Here is a 20,108-nt window from a genome sequence, read left to right as displayed (position 1 = left end):
CGCATGTTACATGGATACATATCTGTGAGAGTTACTGTGTGTGTATGTATGTATGTTACTCTGTGTGTGTATGTGTGGTACATGGCTACGTGTGTGTATGTATGTGTGGTACATGGCTACGTGTGTGTGTGTGTGTTACATGGATATGTGTGTGTGTTAGTGTTACTCTGTGTGTTTGTATGTTACTGTGTGTGTGTATGTATGGTACATGGCTACGTGTGTGTGTGTGTGTGTGGTACATGGCTACGTGTGTGTGTGTGTGTGTGTGTGTGTGTGTGTGTGTGTTACATGGATACGTGTGTGCGCGTTAGTGTTACTCTGTGTGTTTGTATGTTACTGTGTGTGTATGTGTGGTACATGGCTACGTGTGTGTGTGTGTGTTACATGGATACGTGTGTGTGCGTTAGTGTTACTCTGTGTGTATGTATGTTACTCTGTGTGTGTGGTACATGGCTACGTGTGTGTGTGTGTGTGTGTGTTAGTGTTACTGTGTGTGTGTGTTACATGGATACATGTCTGTGTGTTAGTGTTACTCTGTGTGTGTGTGTATGTATGTGTGGTACATGGCTACGTGTGTGTGTGTGTGTGTGTGTGTGGGGGGGGGGGGGGTACATGGCTACGTGTGTGTGTGTGTGTGTGTGTGTGTGTGTGTGTGTGTGTGTGTGTGTTAGATGGATATACACAGCAGCATACCACTCTCGCCTTTGTTTTCCCCCTACACGTGCCGCATAACTGAATGATCCATCTGCATGTCTCTCCCACACAAGCCCCTCCCCTCCCATAGCGAGTCCCGCCCCCGTGTGCTGGAGCCCCGCCCCCGGCATATCTGTGTGAGATGGAGCCGGTGATTTTCCACCATGAGTCTGATACTATTATCCCACAGATACAGGGAGCCGCATCCAGTGACTGCACTCACCCTCTCTGTCAGGCTGGAGCCGGACACCAGGTAAGTGCTGCACACATCTGACACTCACTTACTGTACCTGCTGCCGGTGTACACGGCGTTATACCGGCACTGATAACCGGCTTATTACTACAGGAGGGAAACCTTCCCGGCTCATAGGGATAGCAATGCCGCTGTGGAACTACAAGCCCCAGAATGGCCTCTCTCTGTAAAAGTTGCAGAGCAAAAAGTTGGCTATATATGGCTCACAGGTGTTGAGCTACTGGTCCCAGCAAGTCCTGTAGAGTTGCAGGTTGCCTGACCTTGGCATTCAGTAATAATACTGCTGGGGAGATACTGTGCCCATGGTCCTATATGTATGTACTGTGACTGGAGACATACAGTGTGTGACATGGGGACAGGCTATGGTGTGACATGCTGTGACATGCAATTTGTGACACAGGGACCGGCTATGGTGTGACATGCAATGTGTGACACGGGGACAGGCTATGGTGTGACATGCAATGTGTGACACAGGGACCGGCTATGGTGTGACATGCAATGTGTGACACAGGGACCGGCTATGGTGTGACATGCAATGTGTGACACAGGGACAGGCTATGGTGTGACATGCAATGTGTGATGTGACACAGGGACAGGCTATGGTGTGACATGCAATGTGTGACACAGGGACCGGCTATGGTGTGACATGCAATGTGTGACACAGGGACCGGCTATGGTGTGACATGCAATGTGTGACACAGGACCGGCTATGGTGTGACATGCAATGTGTGATGTGACACAGGGACAGGCTATGGTGTGACATGCAATGTGTGATGTGACACAGGGACAGGCTATGGTGTGACATGCAATGTGTGACACAGGGACCGGCTATGGTGTGACATGCAATGTGTGACACAGGACCGGCTATGGTGAGACATGCAATGTGTGACACAGGACCGGCTATGGTGAGACATGCAATGTGTGACACAGGACCGGCTATGGTGAGACATGCAATGTGTGACACAGGACCGGCTATGGTGAGACATGCAATGTGTGATGTGACACAGGGACAGGCTATGGTGTGACATGCAATGTGTGACACAGGGACCGGCTATGGTGTGACATGCAATGTGTGACACGGGGACAGGCTATGGTGTGACATGCAATGTGTGACACGGGGATCGGCTATGGTGTGACATGCAATGTGTGACACGGGGACCGGCTATGGTGTGACATGCAATGTGTGACATAGGGACCGGCTATGGTGTGACATGCAATGTGTGACACGGGGACAGGCTATGGTGTGACATGCAATGTGTGACATAGGGACCGGCTATGGTGTGACATGCAATGTGTGACACGGGGATCGGCTATGGTGTGACATGCAATGTGTGACACGGGGATCGGCTATGGGCCCTCATTCCGAGTTGTTCGCTCGGTATTTTTCATCGCATCGCAGTGAAAATCCGCTTAGTACGCATGCGCAATGTTCGCACTGCGACTGCGCCAAGTAACTTTACTATGAAGAAAGTATTTTTACTCACGGCTTTTTCTTCGCTCCGGCGATCGTAATGTGATTGACAGGAAATGGGTGTTACTGGGCGGAAACACGGCGTTTCAGGGGCGTGTGGCTGAAAACGCTACCGTTTCCGGAAAAAACGCAGGAGTGGCCGGAGAAACGGTGGGAGTGCCTGGGCGAACGCTGGGTGTGTTTGTGACGTCAACCAGGAACGACAAGCACTGAACTGATCGCACAGGCAGAGTAAGTCTGGAGCTACTCTGAAACTGCTAAGTAGTTAGTAATCGCAATATTGCGAATACATCGGTCGCAATTTTAAGAAGCTAAGATTCACTCCCAGTAGGCGGCGGCTTAGCGTGTGTAACTCTGCTAAATTCGCCTTGCGACCGATCAACTCGGAATGAGGGCCATGGTGTGACATGCAATGTGTGACATAGGGACCGGCTATGGTGTGACATGCAATGTGTGACACGGGGACAGGCTATGGTGTGACATGCAATGTGTGACACGGGGATCGGCTATGGTGTGACATGCAATGTGTGACACGGGGACCGGCTATGGTGTGACATGCAATGTGTGACACGGGGACAGGCTATGGTGTGACATGCAATGTGTGACACGGGGACAGGCTATGGTGTGACATGCAATGTGTGACATAGGGACAGGCTATGGGGAGACATGCAATGTGTGACACAGGGACCGGCTATGGTGTGACATGCAATGTGTGACACAGGGACAGGCTATGGTGTGACATGCAATGTGTGACACAGGGACAGGCTATGGTGTGACATGCAATGTGTGACACAGGGACAGGCTATGGGGAGACATGCAATGTGTGACACAGGGACAGGCTATGGTGTGACATGCAATGTGTGACACAGGGACCGGCTATGGAGTGACATACAATGTGTGACACAGGGACCGGCTATGGTGAGACGTGCAATGTGTGACACGGGACAGGCTATGGTGTGACATGCAATGTGTGACACGGGGACCGGCTATGGTGTGACATGCAATGTGTGACACGGGGACAGGCTATGGTGTGACATGCAATGTGTGACACAGGGACCGGCTATGGTGTGACATGCAATGTGTGACACAGGGACCGGCTATGGTGTGACATGCAATGTGTGACACGGGGACCGGCTATGGTGTGACGTGCAATGTGTGACACGGGGACAGGCTATGGTGTGACATGCAATGTGTGACACGGGGACCGGCTATGGTGTGACATGCAATGTGTGACACAGGGACCGGCTATGGTGTGACATGCAATGTGTGACACAGGGACCGGCTATGGTGTGACATGCAATGTGTGACACAGGGACAGGCTATGGTGTGACATGCAATGTGTGATGTGACACAGGGACAGGCTATGGTGTGACATGCAATGTGTGACACAGGGACAGGCTATGGTGTGACATGCAATGTGTGACACAGGGACAGGCTATGGTGTGACATGCAATGTGTGATGTGACACAGGGACAGGCTATGGTGTGACATGCAATGTGTGACACAGGGACCGGCTATGGTGCAGTGGCAGATTTAGCGGGGGGCGATTAGGGCGAACGCCCCCCCTACACATGCCGGCACCGGGATGGATGGCCGGGTCCCGCCACGGTGCCGGACTGGAGAGCGGAGCAGCGCGGCGGGGGGGAAGGGGAGACGAAGACAGACAGTGTAGGCGTGTGCACGGGGGTTGCCTGGTGCGCACAGGCATCCCCCCCTGCACACACGCCTGCTGCTGCCGCTGATTCCCGTCTCATTGACGCTGAAGCGAGGAGAGCGCTGCGTGCGCCTCTCCTGCCCACTGTGTCCCCGTCTCCGGCAGTCATTTTAAATGTCTGTGGCTGTCAGCCAATCAGAGCTCACGGACCGGCTCTTGATTGGCTGCCGGCCCGTGAGCTTTGATTGGCTCACAAGCCGGCACTATATTTCAAATGGCCGCCGGAGACATGTACTCAGTGAGGGGAGGCGCAGAAGAGACACGCGGTGCACTTGCTCCCCCTCAGCATCAGAGATGGGAATCGTCAGCAATGGCACTGGCAGCAGGAGGGTAAGCACCACTGGGGGAATATATATCTGGCACCACTGGGGGCATTTGTATCTGGCACCACTGGGGGCATTTGTATCTGGCACCACTGGGGGCACTGGCACCACTGGGGGCATTTGTATTCTGGCACCACTGGGGGCACTGGCACCACTGGGGGCATTTGTATTCTGGCACCACGTGGGGCATTTATATTCTGGCACCATTGGGAGCATTTGTATTCTGGCACCTCTGGGGGCATTTGTATTCTGGCACCACGTGGGGCATTTATATTCTGGCACCATTTGGAGCATTTGTATTCTGGCACCTCTGGGGGCATTTGTATTCTGGCACCACTGGGGGCATTTGTATCTTGCACCACTGGGGGCATTTGTATTCTGGCACCACTGGGAGCATTTGTATCTGGCACCACTGGGGGCATTTGTGTATCTGGCACCACGGGGGGCAGTTGTGTATATGGTACCGCTGGGGTCATGTGTATTTGGCACTGCTGGGGTCATGTGTATTTGGCACTGCTGGGGTCATGTGTATCTGGCACCGCTGGGGTCATGTGTATCTGACACCGCTGGGGGCATTTGAGTATCTGGCACCGCTGGGGTCATTTGTGGATCTGATGTGAATTCCGGCTCATTTTGTGTGCTATAATGTAAATTTTGGCTCATTTTCTGTGCTATAACGTGAATTTCGGCTCATTCTGTGTGGTATAATGTGAATTTTAGCTCATACCGTGTGGTATAATGTGAATTTCGGCTCATTCCGTGTGCTATAATGTAAATTTCGGCTCATACAGTATGCTATAATGTAAATTTCGGCTCATACCGTCTGGTATAATGTGAATTTCGGCTCATTCTGTGTGCTATAATGTGAGTTTTGGCTCATACCGTGTGGTATAATGTGAATTTCGGCTCATTCTGTGTGCTATGCAGGAATGGTGATTCGCCAGTCTGTAGCACCAGTGCGCAGGGTTCTCTCCACTAACTGGCAACATTTTATTAGTAATGGCAACAATAGGAAATTTTAGAAGCAAACGGGAAGGGCATCTCTAAGTGGGAGGAGCTATGATTAGGGGGAGGAGTCATAATTCTTAAAACGCCCCCCCTAAAAGTTAAGTCTAGATCCGCCACTGCTATGGTGTGACATGCAATGTGTGACACAGGGACCGGCTATGATGTGACATGCAATGTGTGACACAGGGACCGGCTATGGTGTGACATGCAATGTGTGACATGGGGACAGGCTATGGTGTGACATGCAATGTGTGACATAGGGACAGGCTATGGTGTGACATGCAATGTGTGACATAGGGACAGGCTATGGGGAGACATGCAATGTGTGACACAGGGACCGGCTATGGTGTGACATACAGTGTGTGACACGGGGACAGGCTATGGTGTGACATACAATGTGTGACACAGGGACCGGCTATGGTGTGACATGCAATGTGTGACACAGGGACAGGCTATGGGGAGACATGCAATGTGTGACACAGGAACCGGCTATGGAGTGACATACAATGTGTGACACGGGGACCGGCTATGGTGTGACATGCAATGTGTGACACGGGGACAGGCTATGGGGAGACATGCAATGTGTGACACGGGGACAGGCTATGGTGTGACATGCAATGTGTGACACAGGGACCGGCTATGGTGTGACATGCAATGTGTGACACGGGGACCGGCTATGGTGTGACATGCAATGTGTGACACGGGGACCGGCTATGGTGTGACATGCAATGTGTGACACAGGGACCGGCTATGGTGTGACATGCAATGTGTGACACAGGGACAGGCTATGGTGTGACATGCAATGTGTGACATGGGGACAGGCTATGGTGTGACACGGGGACAGGCTATGGTGTGAAATGCAATGTGTGACACGGGGACAGGCTATGGGGAGACATACAATGTGTGACACGGGGACCGGCTATGGTGTGACATGCAATGTGTGACACGGAGACAGGCTATGGGGAGACGTGCAATGTGTGACACAGGGACAGGTTATGGTGTGACATGCAATGTGTGACACGGGGACAGGCTATGGTGTGACATGCAATGTGTGACACAGGGACAGGCTATGGGGAGACATACAATGTGTGACACGGGGACCGGCTATGGTGAGACGTGCAATGTGTGACACGGGGACAGGCTATGGTGTGACATGCAATGTGTGAAACAGGGACCGGTTATGGTGTGACATGCAATGTGTGACACAGGGACAGGCTATGGGGAGACATACAATGTGTGACACGGGGACCGGCTATGGTGTGACGTGCAATGTGTGACACGGGGACAGGCTATGGTGTGACATGCAATGTGTGACACGGTGACAGGCTATGGGGAGACATTCAATGTGTGACACGGGGACCGGCTATGGTGTGACATGCAGTGTGTGTTACATGGGGACAGGCTATGGTGTGACATGCAATGTGTGACACGGGGACCAGCTATGGGGAGACATACAATGTGTGACACGGGGACCGGCTATGGTGAGACGTGCAATGTGTGACACGGGGACAGGCTATGGTGTGACATGCAATGTGTGAAACAGGGACCGGTTATGGTGTGACATGCAATGTGTGACACAGGGACAGGCTATGGGGAGACATACAATGTGTGACACGGGGACCGGCTATGATGTGACGTGCAATGTGTGACACGGGGACAGGCTATGGTGTGACATGCAATGTGTGACACGGTGACAGGCTATGGGGAGACATTCAATGTGTGACACGGGGACCGGCTATGGTGTGACATGCAGTGTGTGTTACATGGGGACAGGCTATGGTGTGACATGCAATGTGTGACACGGGGACCAGCTATGGGGAGACATACAATGTGTGACACGGGGACCGGCTATGGTGAGACGTGCAATGTGTGACACGGGGACAGGCTATGGTGTGACATGCAATGTGTGACACGGGGACCGGCTATGGGGAAACATACAATGTGTGACACGGGGACAGGCTATGGGTAGACATACAATGTGTGACACAGGGACCGGCTATGGGGAGACATATAATGTGCGACACGGGGACCGGCTATGGTGTGACATGCAATGTGTGACACGGGGACAGGCTATGGTGTGACATGCAATGTGTGACACGGTGACAGGCTATGGGGAGACATTCAATGTGTGACACGGGGACCGGCTATGGTGTGACATGCAGTGTGTGTTACATGGGGACAGGCTATGGTGTGACATGCAATGTGTGACACGGGGACCAGCTATGGGGAGACATACAATGTGTGACACGGGGACCGGCTATGGTGAGACGTGCAATGTGTGACACGGGGACAGGCTATGGTGTGACATGCAATGTGTGACACGGGGACCGGCTATGGGGAAACATACAATGTGTGACACAGGGACAGGCTATGGTGTGTCATGCAATGTGTGACACGCTATGGTGAGACGTGCAATGTGTGACACGGGGACAGGCTATGGGGAGACATACAATGTGTGACACAGGGACCGGCTATGGTGTGACATGCAATGTGTGACACAGGGACAGGCTATGGGGAGACATACAATGTGTGACACAGGGACCGGCTATGGTGTGTCATGCAATGTGTGACACAGGGACAGGCTATGGGGAGACATACAATGTGTGACACAGGGACCGGCTATGGTGTGACATGCAATGTGTGACACAGGGACAGGCTATGGGGAGACATACAATGTGTGACACAGGGACAGGCTATGGTGTGTCATGCAATGTGTGACACGCTATGGTGAGACGTGCAATGTGTGACACGGGGACCGGCTATGGTGAGACGTGCAATGTGTGACACGGGGACAGGCTATGGGGAGACATGCAATGTGTGACACTGGGACAGGCTATGGTGTGACATGCAATGTGTGACATGGGGACAGGCTATGGTGTGACATGCAATGTGTGACACGGGGACAGGCTATGGTGTGAAATGCAATGTGTGACACGCTATGGTGAGACGTGCAATGTGTGACACGGGGACAGGTTATGGTGTGACACAGGGACAGGCTATGGGGAGACATACAATGTGTGACACGGGGACCGGCTATGGGGAGACATGCAATGTGTGACACGGGGACAGGCTATGGGGAGACATACAATGTGTGACACAGGGACCGGCTATGGTGTGACATGCAATGTGTGACACAGGGACAGGCTATGGGGAGACATGCAATGTGTGACACAGGGACCGGCTATGGTGTGACATGCAATGTGTGACACAGGGACAGGCTATGGGGAGACATACAATGTGTGACACAGGGACCGGCTATGGTGTGACATGCAATGTGTGATACAGGGACAGGCTATGGGGAGACGTGCAATGTGTGACACGGGGACAGGTTATGGTGTGACGTGCAATGTGTGACACGGGGACAAGTTATGGTGTGACGTGCAATGTGTGACACGGGGACAGGTTATGGTGTGACGTGCAATGTGTGACACAGGGACAGGCTATGGGGAGACGTGCAATGTGTGACACAGGGATAGGCTACGGTTCTGGCTGCAGCATAGTGTAGCCCTGGGGTGTGTAACTGGGGAGACTGAACATGCATATCCTCTCCGCTTTCATGGGGAACTTTCATGGTTAACAATCTGCCGTCAATTTCCAAAAATAGCTGAAAGGCCATTAAAATTCCAGTTTTAGAAGGAATCATCTGTGGAGAGACCTGTCATTGTTTCCCGGCTGCTAGACTTCAGTGCACGTTTCAAAGCCTCAGTCCTCAAGGCATCCAACAGTCCAGGTTTTAAGGATAGCCAGACCTGAACACAGGTGACTTAATTAGTACCTCAGTTATTTTCATTTAACCATCTGGGATCAAGCATGGATATTCTTAAAACCTGGACTGTTTGTGTGCCTTGAGGACCAAGGCTAAGAAACACTGCTTTATTGACATACTGGTTACCAGCCCATCACAATGACGTAACAGCATTACCGTCATGTCAGCGCCACGCGTGCCCAAACCGAGCAACACTTAAATTGCTCCTTCGGGTGCCATCTAGTGGCTGCCGGCACATACAACACTTAAACTCCTCCCGTAGAGGTGAGGCACCCTAACGTCCAGGTTTTAAGGATAACCAAGCTTGGGCACAGGTGACTCAATTAGTACTTTAATCAATTTGATTTAACCATCTGTGCTCAGCTGTGGTTATCCTTAAAACCTGGACCGTTCGGGTCCCTTGTGACCGCGTTGCGGAACCTCTGCTGTAAGGCTTGTTTGTTGCTGAACTGTTCTCCCCTTCACAAACCTGTTGCCATTACAGCAGTCATGTGATGTGGGTGGCTATGTACTATTATGTTTATTGTTTGCGTGAGACCTTCGCTTGCCACCTGTACGTGCCGTGTAAATATATTGGAAGTGCTCAGGGAGTTTCCGGGCTATATTAGTATCTTGTGCATTTTAATCCTTCCTGGAATTGGCTGTGTGATATCTCTTTGTCATGTGTGTGCAGAACGTCCCCTGGCTCTAATGTCACTGGTACTTACAGCGCTGCCACAAACTGGGACTGTGAGACTGTCCCTGACCTGCTGTTCCTGTTACCCTTACGTTCTGCACCCTCCAACTGGCACTCCGATTCAGCCAGCGCTGCTTTTCTACAGTTACCATGTATATATTTTGTTTTTCTGCAGCCGCCATGTATATATTGTTTGGGGTTTTCTTTTTGTCCTTTTATTAGGTTTGTAGTATACTTTTATATACACTTTATGTTCGGCTTTGATTGTTTTTGTGTGTACTTTGGGGGTAGATATTTTTTGCAGCGCTGCGATCAGATAGTCGCCACCTATAGGGTAGTGTATTTTAGCTGTGTAAGTGTGCGATCGCATGTGCAGCCGAGCGGTACAAAAAAAAACTTTGTTCAGTTTCTGAGTTGCCCAGAACTTGCTCAGCCGCTGCAATCACTTCAGCCTGTCCGGGCCCGGAATTGACGTCAGACACCCGCCCTGCAAACACTTGGACACACCTGCGTTTTTCCAACCACTCCCAGAAAACGGTCAGTTGCCACCCACAAATGCCCTCTTGTCAATCTCCTTGCGATCGGCCGTGCGAATGGATTCTTCGTAAAACCAATCGCACAGCAACGATCCGCTTTGTACCCGAGCGACGCGCCTGCGCATTGCGGTACATACGCATGCGCACTTCTGACCTGATCGTAGCGCAGCGAAAAAAGCTAGCGTGCGATCAGGTCTGAATCACCCCCTTTGTACGGCACAGGGGATGCCTTGTTGTGCCCTAGAAAAAAATAAAGACGGATAATCTTTTACTGAGTTGGCGCAACGAACATACGATATACAACATACAACAAAACTGCAAAAATATATAACTGATTACACGCAATTTAATGTACATAATTATAGCCGTAGGTGACATAAATATGTACAGGAAAGAAAGGAGAGAGGCCCTGCTCGCAAGAGCTTACATTCTACGGAATCCATGTTTGACTTTCAATAATTGCTGCTGTTTTGGTTTTACCCCATGTGCAGGATATCTGTTATTCCTTTGGGACTGTTATTTAGTCATCTTTACCACCTCTGCTGGGAGCTGTCTCCATGGAAGCACCACTCTTTCTGCAGAGCGGAGTAGGAAAAGTCTCTTAAGACGTCTTATTGTTAGCCGACAAAGACGTTAATGATGTTTCCAGGCATGACTCTGGTAGGGTTGCACAGTTACTCGCCGATCATCCGTGTTCCTGCGGCACCGACAGATGTGTCAATGATCATTAATAATTGGGCTTCAATAAAGCAGCACAGCCACAGTTATACACAGCACAGGGGCGTTGCACATATATTGTACAGTTTCCTTTTAACAATTGTTCTCAAAGTCCAGAGCGGCTCATTTTCACTTCTCCAGTTTTGGACATAATAACGTTCCACAGCCGCTTGATAAATTCATGCAGGTAAATAAGCCAACTTAATGGCGGTGATCCCAATTTTCTGAGGAAAAATGAACATAGTCCATCATCTGCAGCAAATTTGTTAGATTATGTATGAACCAGCGGTGCGATGCAAAGGGCATGTCACTTGGGGGGGAGAGGGCAGAGGGCAGAGGTATCAAACTTTGCAGAGAGATAAAGGGACTAATTCAGACCTGATCGTAGCGGCTACGATCAGTTACTCAGTCATGCGGGGGGACGCCCAGCACAGGGCTAGTCCACCCCGCATGTCTGTCCCTACACCCCCCCTCCATCCCCGCACAAGTACAAAAGCATCGCACGGCGGCAGTGCTTTTGTACTTGACACGTAGCTCCCTACCAGCGCCGCTCCTGCACGCTGGCAGGAAGCTACGCGTTGCTGTCCGGGTCGCAGCGGCTGCGTGTGACGTCACGCATCCGCTGCGGCCTGCCCCCCCTGCACGGTCCGGGCACGCCTGCGCCCCCAAAACGGCGGGCAAACTCTGCCGGCCCGCCTCCTCCTGCCCAGCGACCGCCTCTACCTGTCAATCAGGCAGAGGCGATCGCTAAGTTGAGCTGGCCATCGGCTGTCTAGCATGCGCCGGCGCACTGCGGCGCCAGCGCATGCGCAGTTCAGATGTGATCGGCTGCTGTGCGAAAACACAGCAGCGATCGGGTCTGAATTAGGCCCAAAGTACCAACCGATCCGCTCCTAGCTGCCATGTTACAGGCTGGGTTTGAGTATGATAAATTTGGGTGTGGTTCTTAGGGTTGACCACACTTAGGTCGACCACTATTGGTCGACAGTAACTCAGTTGACACCCGAATTAGTAAAAAAAAATTTGTGAAAACCTCATGTCGACCTAGAAACCATGTCGACCTACTTACTGTCGACCAATAGTGGTCGACCTAGTGACTGTCGACTTAAGTGTGGTCGACCTAGAGACCGGATACCGATAAATTCCTACATTTTATGTTTCGCCTTGCAAGTGGACCTAAAGCGTATATCACCTGGAGGTAAAGAAATACAGCACAGCCACTGTGTCTTTGAAGCAGCGGGTGTACAAAGCTACAAAGACGCCGAGTTCTGTGATCCGCAGCTGTGTATGGAGACGCAGCATCGGATGAACCTCAGGTTACACAGGATGTCCTGCAAAATCAAGCTGCCGGGGCCAGTGATGCTTCGTCCAAGGACGCAGACTCTGGCTTCTGGAACGCTCGCTGTTGCCGCAGAATAGTGGTTTTCCTATTCCTGGTGGCCAAAACAGGTCATGGGCATAAAGAAACAAAGCATGCAATGCCCGGCCTTCTGATAGAGAATCTTCCGCTAGTCCCTTAGATTTGTAATCTGGGTTTGGCTCTGCCAGAAATCTACTACTTTAATAATTATCATGACAATCCATACACTGTTGTCATAGAAACAGCCTGTGCCCTCACACTCTATGGTCATGGAAACGGTGTGGCTCCCTCATACCATACTCTGTGGTCATGGAAATGGTGTGGCTCCCTCATACCATACTCTGTGGTCATGGAAATGGTGTGGCTCCCTCATACCATACTCTGTGGTCATGGAAACGGTGTGGCTCTTTCATACCATACTCTGTGGTCATGGAAACGGTGTGGCTCTTTCATACCATACTCTGTGGTCATGGAAACGGTGTGGAGCCGTCATACCATACTCTGTGGTCATGGAAACGGTGTGGCTCCCTCATACTATACTCTGTGGTCATGGAAACGGTGTGGCTCTTTCATACCATACTCTGTGGTCATGGAAACGGTGTGGAGCCGTCATACCATACTCTGTGGTCATGGAAACGTTGTGGAGCCCTTATACCGTACTCTGTGGTCATGGAAACAGTGTGACTCTCTCATACTATAATAATAATTATCATGACAATCCATACACTGTTGTCATAGAAACAGCCTGTGCCCTCACACTGTATGGTCATGGAAACCGTGTGGCTCCCTCATACCATACTCTGTGGTCATGGAAATGGTGTGGCTCCCTCATACCATACTCTGTGGTCATGGAAATGGTGTGGCTCCCTCATGCCATACTCTGTGGTCATGGAAATGGTGTGGCTCCCTCATACCATACTCTGTGGTCATGAAAACGGTGTGGAGCCGTCATATCATACTCTGTGGTCATGGAAACGGTGTGGCTCCCTCATACTATACTCTGTGGTCATGGAAACGGTGTGGCTCTCTCATACCATACTCTGTGGTCATGGAAACGGTGTGGAGCCGTCATACCATACTCTGTGGTCATGGAAACGGTTTCGCACCCTCATACTATACTCTGTGGTCATGGAAACGGTGTGGCTCTCTCATACCATACTCTGTGGTCATGGAAACGGTGTGGCTCTCTCATACCATACTCTGTGGTCATGGAAACGGTGTGGCTCTCTCTTACCATACTCTGTGATCATGGAAACGGTGTGGCTCTCTCTTACCATACTCTGTGGTCATGGAAACGTTGTGGAGCCCTTATACCATACTCTGTGGTCATGGAAACAGTGTGACTCTCTCATACCATACTCTGTGGTCATGGAAACAGTCTTGCTCCCTTATACCATACCGTGTTGTCATTGAAACAGCCTGGCTTCCTCATAACATACCATACTTTGTTGTCATGGAAACAGTCTGGCTCCCTGATACCATACCATAAACTGTTGTCATGGAAATGGTTTGGCTCCCTCCTACCATAACATTCCATACTCTGTTGTCATGGAAACAGCCTGACTCCCTCATACCATACCCTGTTGTCATGGAAACAGCCTGGCTTCCTCATAACATACCATACTCTGTTGTCATGGAAACAGGTTGATTCCCTTATACCATACTCCAGGCCCGGCCAACCTGTGACTCTCCAGCTGTTGTGAAACTACAAGTACCAGCATGCCCTGCCACAGTTTTGCTTTTAAGGAATGGTTAAACAGTGGAAGGGCATGCTGGGATGTGTATTTTAACAACCGCTGGAGAGCCACAGGTTGGCCAGCCCTGACATAGTCGGTTGCTATGGAAGCAGCCTAGCTCCATCTTGCCATACTGGAAAACATGGCTCCCACGCAGAACACAGTACACTCCATGCTAGTAGTTAATATCACAGATAAAAGGGTCTATTCAATTGCTGTCAAAACTGCCGTCTTGTCGGAAAGACCGCAGTTTCCGACTGATTTAGGTCGTAAGGGGTTCCGACCTATTCAATAGGGGCTTCTTTTTACGACAAGTTGGGAATTCCCGACTTGTCGGAAAACATGTATCGGCGGAATAGCCGCGTATCCACATGCTTTTGTCAGAAACGCTGTAAAATCCAACAGGTTTTTGCCCCGTTTCCATCATTCTCAATCCGACTTTAAAAAAACAGGGAGACGCTGTAGAAGCGCAGCTGGATGCGGCTGCCCTCCGTCACCTGCAGCTCCCCACTATCTGACAGTCGGGTCTCCTGGTCGCTGCTCACCAGCATGAAGCCCAGGATGAGGGGCAGCTGCTCCGGGCCCGGGGAAGGGGAGCCGGCCTGGGCAGCGCACGGCGCCGGGGTGAGCAGTAGCAGAGCGGGGAGGATGAGGACGCCCGGAGGTACTGGGCTGTGTGGCAGCACGGACGTGACACCGGGAACGGCCAAATCCGACAGTCAGATTTGGCTGCTCATTGAATAGTGCATTGTCGGATCCTTTCGACAATGCTTGTCAGAAAGGATCCAACTTGAATTGAATATACCCCATAATGTTGAAATGGTTTGATAAACGTTTCCCACAGTGTTCTACTTCCTCTGTAAGGTTTTGGTAAACTTAAAAATAAGTTGTAAAAAAAAGCCAAAAACCTATAGATGACTCATACTGAAAACGGAAGAGGATGAACCAGCCTATGTATATATGTGCATATAGAGTGGAAATTTCCATTAGACAGTGTATGTTAGGTCCTAGATCTGATACTTATTAAATGTTATGGGGCTCATTTATCAACGAGTTATAAAACGTGTTGTGAATGATAAAACGTGTTGCATATGATAATTGATGCTGCAGCCAATTAGCCCCTAACTGTCATGGGTTCAGCTCCTAACTGTCATGTGTTTGAAAAATGACAATTGGGAGCTGATTAGCTGGAGCACCATTTACCATACGCAACAAGTTTAATCATTCACAAGGAGTTTTATCACTTGTTGATAAATGGACCCCAAAATCTTTAATAGAACCTCTGTGATATAGGGATCTATTTATGTAACATACGAAAAATGAATTGACACTTGTCACTATACAGTATATCGATCCGATACTAAATATATATATATATATATATATATATATATAAATAATATGTGTGTGTGTGTATATATATATATATATATATATATATACACATACATACATACACACACACACACACACACACACACACACGTTGAGTATCCCTTATCCAAAATGCTTGGGACCGGAAGACTTTTGGATATCGGACTTTTCCGTATTTTGGAATAGTTGCATACCATAATGAGATATCGTGGTGATGGCACCTAAATCTAAGCACAGAATGCATTTATGTTTCATATACACCTTATACACACAGCCTGAAGGTCATTTAATACAGTATTTTTAATAACGTTGTGTATTAAACAAAGTTTGTGGCCATTGAGCCATCAGAAAACAAAGGTTTCACTATCTCACTAAAAAAAAATTCCGTAATTCGGAATATTCTGTATTTCGGAATATTTGGATATGGGATACTCACCCTGTATATAATCTGTTATAAGTAGCAATTCCTGTATACTCACCCTTCTTGTGAAGCGATGCCGTATACCAGACTACAGCTGCGCTGTCTCCTCCAGCGGTGCTCCTCTGCGGTCTTGAAGTCAGCCGGCGGGTCCTCCTGCGCACTCACCGCCGGCTGCCCTCACAGGAGGTTGCAGTGGCTGCTGGGAGGTCGGGGGGGCAGAGCCAGCATGGATGCCGGACAGAGAGCAGGGAAGCATCGAGCTTCCCTGCAGTTACTGCACCACAGTTCAGGTTATGCTATCCTGAGATGCAGAACCTGAACTCCATGGAGAATCGGAAAACTGGGGACTTTTGAGAGTTCTTTTGCCACTTCCTTGTGGCTTTTCCTGTCAGCCTGTATATTACTCTCAGGGAGCAGCAAAGTTTTTTTTCCGAGAATAGATGATGTATATCCGTGGATTTAGATACTAACTGGTTATTTCTCTTACGTCCTTGAGGATGCTGGGGACTCCGTAAGGACCATGGGGGTATAGATGGGCTCCGCAGGAGACATGGGCACTCTAAAGACTTTAGAATGAGTGTGCACTGGCTCCTCCCTCTATGCCCCTCCTCCAGACCTTAGATCCTGTGCCCATAGAAGACTGGATGCACTGCAGGGGAGCTCTCCTGAGTTTCTCTGAAAAAGACTTTTTGTTAGGTTTTTTATTTTCAGGGAGCACTGCTGGCAACAGGCTCCCTGCATCGTGGGACTGAGGAATGAGAAGCAGACCTACTTGAATGATAGGCTCTGCTTCTTAGGCTACTGGACACCATTAGCTCCAGAGGGTCGGAACGCAGGTCTCACCCTCGCCGTTCGTCCCGGAGCCGCGCCGCCGTCCTCCTCACAGAGCCGGAAGATAGAAGCCGGGTGAGTATGAGAAGAAAAGAAGACTTCACAGGCGGCAGGAGACTTCAGGTCTTCACTGAGGTAACGCTGCGCGCCATTGCTCCCACACAGACACACACAGCGGGCACTGTAAGGGTGCAGGGTACAGGGGGTACGCCCTGGGCAGCAATAAAAACCTCTAGGGACACTGGCATATAAAGTAGATACTGCGGAGGCAGTATATTAATAAACCCCCCGCCAGTATAAATAATTTGAGCGGGACCGAAGCCCGCCGGTGAGGGGGCGGGGCTTGGTCCTCCAGCACTAACCAGCGCCATTTTCTCCACAGCACACTGCAGAGAAGCTGGCTCCCCGGACTCTCCCCTGCTGAACAAGATTACAGAGGGCAAAAATGAGGGGGGGGGGGCACATTTCATTGGCGCCGTGAGTATATTTATATAAGAGCGCTGTACTAACTGGGATTTTATTCCAGTGTCAGGTGGCGCTGGGTGTGTGCTGACATACTCTCTCTCTCTGTCTCTCCAAAGGGCCTTATTGGGGGACTGTCTCTATATAGATATATCACTGTGGGAGTGTCGGTACGTGTGTGCCGGCATGTCTGAAGCGGAAGGCTCATCTAAGGAGGAGGTGAAACAGATGATTGTGGTGTCTCCATCGGCAACGCCGACACCTGATTGGTTAGATATGTGGAATGTTTTAAATGCAAATGTGGCTTTATTACATAAGAGATTGGACAAAGCAGAGTCCAGGGATAAAACAGGGAGTCAATCAATGGCTTTGACTGTGTCACAGGGCCCTTCAGGTTCTCAAAAACGTCCCCTGTCCCAAGTTGCAGACACTGATACCGACACGGATTCTGACTCCAGTGTCGACTACAATAATGCGAGGTTACACCCAAGGGTGGCCAAAAGTATTCATTATATGATTATTGCAATAAAAGATGTTTTACATATCACAGATGACCCCTTTGTCCCTGACACGAGGGTATGCATGTTTAAGGAAAAGAAACCTGAGGTAACCTTTCCCTCATCTCATGAGCTGAACGCGTTATTTGGAAAAGCTTGGGAAACTCCAGACAAAAAACTGCAGATTCCCAAGAGGATTCTTATGGCGTATCGTTTCCCTGCACAGGACAGGGTACGGTGGGAATCCTCGCCCAGGGTGGACAAGGCTTTAACGCGCTTGTCCAAGAAGGTGGCGCTACCGTCTCCAGACACGGCGTCCCTCAAGGATCCTGCTGATCGCAGACAGGAAACTACCTTAAAATCAATTTATTCACATACGGGTGCTTTGCTCAGACTGGCAATAGCATCGTCTTGGGTTTGTAGTGCGGTAGCAACTTGGACAGGTACCTTGTCAGCTGACATTGATACCCTAGATAGGGATACCATTTTATTGACCTTAGGTCACATTAAAGACGCAGTCTTATATATGAGAGACGCTCAGAGAGACGTTGGGCTACTAGGTTCAAGAGCCAACGCCATGGCGATTTCTGCTAGGCGAGCCCTGTGGACCCGCCAATGGACGGGTGATGCCGACTCGAAGAGGCATATGGAAGTTTTGCCTTACAAGGGTGAGGTGTTATTTGGGGAAGGTCTCGCGGACCTGGTTTCCACAGCTACCGCGGGTAAATCTACTTTTTTGCCTTATGTTCCCTCACAGCAAAAGAAAACTCCACAATATCAGATGCTGTCCTTTCGGTCGCATAAATCCAGAAGAGGTCGGGGCTCTTCCTTCCTCGCCAGAGGTAAGGGTAAAGGGAAAAGAATGCCTGCCACGGCTAGTTCCCAGGAGCAGAAGTCCTCCCCGGCTTCTACTAAATCCACCGCATAACGCTGGGGCTCCACTGAGGGAGTCCGCGCCGGTGGGGGCACGTCTTCGACTCTTCAGCCACGTCTGGGTTCAGTTAGACGTGGATCCTTGGGCGATGGAAATTGTATCCCAGGGCTACAAGCTGGAATTCGAAGAGGTGCCTCCGCGCCGATTTTTCAAATCGGCTTTACCAGCTTCTCTCCCAGAAAGGGAGATAGTTTTAGCTGCAATTCAAAAGCTGTGTCAACAGCAAGTGATTGTCAAGGTTCCCCTAGTTCAACAGGGGAAGGGGTACTATTCAACCCTGTTTGTGGTTCCGAAACCGGATGGCTCGGTCAGACCCATTCTAAATCTAAAATCCCTAAATCTGTACTTGCAAAAGTTCAAATTCAAGATGGAATCGCTCCGGGCAGTTATCTCCAGCCTGGAAGGGGGGAAATTTTATGGTGTCACTGGACATAAAGGATGCATACCTTCATGTCCCCATATATCCCCCTCATCAGGCGTACCTGAGATTCGCTGTACAGGGCTGTCATTACCAGTTTCAGACGTTGCCGTTTGGGCTTTCCACGGCCCCGAGGATTTTCACCAAGGTAATGGCGGAAATTATGGTGCTCCTGCGCAGGCAGGGAGTCACAATTATCCCATACTTGGACGATCTCCTGATAAAAACGAGATCGAGAGAACAGTTTCTGAAAAGCGTGTCGCTCTCCCTTAGAGTGCTCCAGCAGCATGGCTGGATTCTAAATCTACCAAAGTCACAGTTGGTTCCAACGACTCGGCTATCGTTCTTATGAATGATTCTGGACACAGAACAAAAGAGGGTTTTTCTCCCGATGGAAAAAGCCCAGGATTCCAGAACATGGTCAGAGACCTGTTAAAACCGAACAGAGTGTCAGTTCATCAATGCACTCGAGTAATGGGAAAAATGGTGGCGACCTACGGGGCGATCCCCTTCGGCAGGTTTCATGCGAGGACGTTTCAATGGGACCTTCTGGACAAGTGGTCCGGGTCCCATCTTCAAATTCATCAGAAAATAAGCCTGTCCCCCAGGGCCAGGGTGTCTCTCCTGTGGTGGCTGCAGAGTGCTCACCTTCTAGAGGGTCGCAGGTTCGGCATTCAGGACTGGGTTCTGGTAACCACGGACGCGAGCCTCCGAGGATGGGGAGCAGTCACACAAGGAAGAAATTTTCAGGGACTATGGTCGAGCCAGGAGGCTTGTCTACACATCAACATTCTAGAACTAAGGACCATATACAATGGCCTACGACAAGCGGAGAATTTTCTTCGCGACCGACCTACCGGTTCTGATTCAATCAGACAACGTCACAGCCGTGGCTCATGTAAACCGCCAAGGCGGGAC

The 20,108-nt window shown here is 50.2% G+C and overlaps 1 protein-coding gene across 3 annotated transcripts in view; it reads left to right on the top strand.

Moving 5' to 3' along the window:
* Positions 1 to 835: 835 nt before the first annotated feature.
* The window catches only part of SLC6A6 (solute carrier family 6 member 6), a 120,748-nt gene continuing 101,475 nt past the window's right edge, over positions 836 to 20,108 (top strand). Inside the window, exon 1 of one of the 3 annotated variants that reach the window (XM_063941252.1) lies at positions 836 to 946. The gene's annotated coding sequence lies outside the window, so the exon portion shown is untranslated. Of the gene's footprint in view, positions 947 to 4,379; positions 4,462 to 20,108 lie in introns of those variants that run through there. The other 2 variants (XM_063941254.1, XM_063941253.1) reach the window with 2 other exon arrangements.

Source organism: Pseudophryne corroboree, chromosome 9 (assembly GCF_028390025.1).
Source record: "Pseudophryne corroboree isolate aPseCor3 chromosome 9, aPseCor3.hap2, whole genome shotgun sequence".
Taxonomy (NCBI): Eukaryota; Metazoa; Chordata; class Amphibia; order Anura; family Myobatrachidae; genus Pseudophryne; species Pseudophryne corroboree.
The sequence above is the reverse complement of the archived record's forward strand: the minus strand, read 5'-3'. Positions and strand labels throughout refer to the sequence as shown.